General features: G+C 33.3%; 1 long non-coding RNA gene across 1 annotated transcript in view; it reads right to left on the bottom strand.

The window, feature by feature from the left end:
- Positions 1-3,388, bottom strand: part of LOC104847465 — a 9,920-nt gene extending 6,532 nt beyond the window's left edge. Inside the window, exons 1-2 of the long non-coding RNA XR_776165.1 lie at positions 3,308-3,388; positions 2,595-2,698 (exon numbers count right to left, since the gene is read on the bottom strand). This is a non-coding gene — a long non-coding RNA (uncharacterized LOC104847465). The remainder of the gene's footprint in view (positions 1-2,594; positions 2,699-3,307) is intronic.
- Between the last annotated feature and the right edge of the window lie 523 nt (positions 3,389-3,911).

The following is a 3,911-nucleotide window of genomic DNA, read 5'->3' as shown; positions in this document are numbered from 1 at the left end:
TGAAAAGGATGAACATATTTCTTTTGGAAGGTCATGAATATATAGATATATAGAGCATATGAATAAGTTTTGCTAAATATCATGTAATGGAAATGTGCATGATACTTTTATATGTGGTTTATTACTGAAAATGTGCTACAAAGGATGACATTTTTCTTTTGTCATCTACACTAAAAAATGTCAATGATTAATCTTAATAGAACAACATTTTTGTATTAAAATAAACAAAAATGATGCATCCAATAACTAACAAAATAATTACTACATTGATTTATTCATTATTTTAAATGGTAGTATCTTTTATTATGATCCTATTTAACCTATTTAGTATATAAATCTTTCAGTATGTTGCATGAAAAATATTGGCAATAAAGAGATTACTTTTCCACTTTGAAGTATAATGGAGAAGTTAAGGGAGGAAGTGTTTACCAAATTCAAAATGGGGTATGAGTGAATAACATTACTTTATGATAGCAATGATGCCCAGGAGATTATTGAAATGACTGTACGCAACATGTTCCACTGGTACATCTCAGGGACATGTTTAATATCTTGAAGGCCTGAAGCCATCATTTCAGCAACAAAATATTGCAGTTATTATTACTGAAGATAAAAGCAAAGTGAAAGTATTTCTAGAGATTGCAGTTTTACTCTTTGCTACATTTAATTTTTAATTGCAAAATGAAATATATTTTTTAAAAAGTAATCATTGGGCAAATTTACAAACACTGTCCAAATGCTTCAAAAGAACAGACTTCCCAGGGTTGAAAGATCCAAAAGTGAACCAGGACTTAATGCATATAGAGTCTGAATGCAAAAGTTTAAGTGATTCAAAAGGAATTTGAAGGGCCAGGCGTGGTGGCACACACCTGTAATCCCAGCACTCAGGGGGCTGAGGCAGGAGGATTGCTGTGAGTTCGAGACCAGCCCCCTAAAAAATCCAAAATGAAAAAAAAAAGGAATTTGGTTTCAAGTAACTGAAGTGACTAAATTGTTAAAGCCATTTACAAAGACTTATTTGTGATTTTATGATACTCTAGCTAAAAAAGAGAAACAGAAAATTGGCTAGATGATAATTTGTATCTATGGCTCCAGCTAACTGTAATTTAGCTTACTACTGAATATTGACAAAAGATTACAAACACTATCCTCTCACCAGTATGGAATTGGTATAATCCCCTCTATAAAGTATTATTTTAAAAGCTTTAAGACATAATTAATCTGAAGTTCATTGTATGTTATGTTGAATGCTTTTAAGAATTTTATGGATCTAAAAGTGTTTTAAATTTTACTAACATGATTCCTATGATAATGTTCAGGGATAAATTACAGAACTAAGGAAAACAGTATTTGACCTTTGCTTCAACATCTAAGCAAACAGAAATTACAAAAGTGGAAAAGAGTGGAAATCACATGGTAAATTGCAGAACACTGTATGTTTTAATATAACTTTATTTTATTCCTAAACTGTCAACTCCATCAATTTTAATCAAAGTCTGTTTTAATAATATATTATTTAAATGTCAGTTTTTAATTTTTAGATTTTTCATTATATGAACTCTTTTGTTTTGTTTGTTGACATTTACACTGTTTTTACTCATTTTTTTCATTGAATTTTCTAACCCAGTTTTATGTCCATTCAAGAATGAGTTAAGAAAGAATAGTAGGAGAAAAGTAATAAGGGAAAGAAAAAAATAGGAGAAAATGAAAAAATGGAAATAAAATGTTTGTAAATGGGGAGAGTAGGAGGGGGTGAAGGGAGGGCAGGGACAAGGGGAAAAAGTGAAAACCAAGACCTGTCATATAAAGGTACAAGATCCCAATAATGAATGTAATTGTACTGTATACCTCAAATGTACCAAGAAACTCAATGAGAAAAAAAAAAAGAGAATATATCACAATTTAATTGTACCAATGTTACTCTGAATAGTATCTATCCTTTATTACTATGCCCAGCACCATGTCATAGGAATAATTATACTGGTTTAGCAAAATTAATTCTATATAAAATATGATATTCTATTGCTTTTTGAAAAATGTTTTTCTTTCATTCTCTGACAAAGCTAGGGTTTATATATATATAATGTATTCTTATCTGTATTATGTTTTAGCACTTTCTGGACCCACATAGCAATCACAAACATAACAAAGGATGCAGAATCTCCTTTGACCTCCCTAGTAGATGCTCCCTGTTTTCAAAACAGGCATGTAGCAGAGATCCAAGGCTGCAAAACAAGATGAATTGAGCAGAAGAAGATCATTAGAAGGAACAATGCGGCACTCATCATTTTGTGCTGTCACAACACCATCTGTGTTGCACCAGACTGGAGTAACTTTGACATGACAAATAAGCCTCTTAGGGGAAATGGGGATTCTATTAATTGTTCCACTGTCTGGCCAAACACTAGACTCTCCTCTAATGCAGTGTGATATACAATTGTTATTATTTAATGGTAGAAATGAATTATGAATTTTTAAATAGTGTTTATCTTCTCTGGATGAAAAATAAAATTTAAAGTATCGCAATTTCACTGAGGTGGTATAAATATATGCAACCAAATATATGCAACCTTATAATTATATTTATACCTTACCTGGGGAACTGACTCCAAAAATAAATATTGCTTTCTTCACTCCACTGAGAAATATTGTTTAGTAAGGCTGCATCATATTTCCTTATGACAGTCATTTCCTTCAACTGCAAAAAATGGTGAGATCGATTAGTTCAAATAACTTTTAACCTGGAGAAACTGAGCTTTCCATGAGTATCACTATTATCAGCAACAATAATAATCGCAAATAACATTTTGACAGGTTCTATATACCAGACACTCTGGTAATACCTATCTATATTATCTCATTTAAGCCTCAGAACAATACTGTCAGCCTTTGGTTAAGCTTGCTTGTATTGTTTTTATTTTTTATTTTAAATTGAATTTATTGGTACATTCTAGGTAGACAGTACAGTTACATTCATCACTGGGATCTTGTACCTTTACATGCCAGGTCTTGGTTTTCATTTTTTCCCCTTGTCCCCATCCTCCCTTCACCCCCACCCCCACTCCCCTCCGTAAGCTTGCTTTTAGATCACGAGTTAGCAAATATTCTTGGTCAAATGTTAAAAGGTCAAATAATATTTTTCAGCTTTGCCAACTTTACAGTCCCCACCACAACTCTTCATTTATTATTTTATTTTATTTTTGTACCAGGATCGAACTCGGGCCTTGCGCACGTGAGGCAGGTGGCAGGACCACTGAGCTAAATCCCTGGCCCTGCATTTGAAGTTCAACAACATTAAACAACTCACCCAAGTCACTAACTGATGACATTAACATTTGAAAGCAGACTCCCACACTGTGTTACACTTCTGCCAGCATTCTATAATCCTTTGCACCTTCTGCAACAAATGGAAAGATGAAGAAAATGTGTACATTTGAATGCTTTGAGAAATGGTCCTAGAATTTCTCTCAAAGAGAGAATGCATTTGTTTTAAAGGAGTCTTGATATGCCACTCAGGGAAAGCTGAGAAATAGAAGACATGTGTCAGCAGGCCTGAAAGGAGAACAATAGATAAAAACAGATAGTTGGAGGTGCAGCAAGGGAGAGAAGAGAGAATAGCTGAATGTGTGGTGGGTGATTATAACCTGAAATATTTAAAAGCCAACAGACCTGAATGATTTTAGAAAAGGGATTGGGAGTTTCTAACATGCTGTTACTTAGGCTACAAGTAATAGAAAGCAGTGCTCCAATAGGCTTAAAAATATAGAAAGACATTTTCTCACATAATCTAAATCAAAAGGTAGAAGAGATTTCGGGTGTGGTATAGTCAAAGCTCCAGCTCTGTTTTTCTGCTCTTCCCCACCTCTTCCCTCTTCTCTGTGTCAACTCTATTATTAGAAAAGCTTTCTCTA

Source organism: Fukomys damarensis, unplaced genomic scaffold (assembly GCF_012274545.1).
Source record: "Fukomys damarensis isolate Sample0158 unplaced genomic scaffold, DMR_v1.0_HiC HiC_scaffold_24, whole genome shotgun sequence".
NCBI lineage: Eukaryota > Metazoa > Chordata > Mammalia > Rodentia > Bathyergidae > Fukomys > Fukomys damarensis.
Note: the sequence above shows the minus strand (reverse complement) of the source record. Positions and strands in the feature narration are given on the sequence as shown.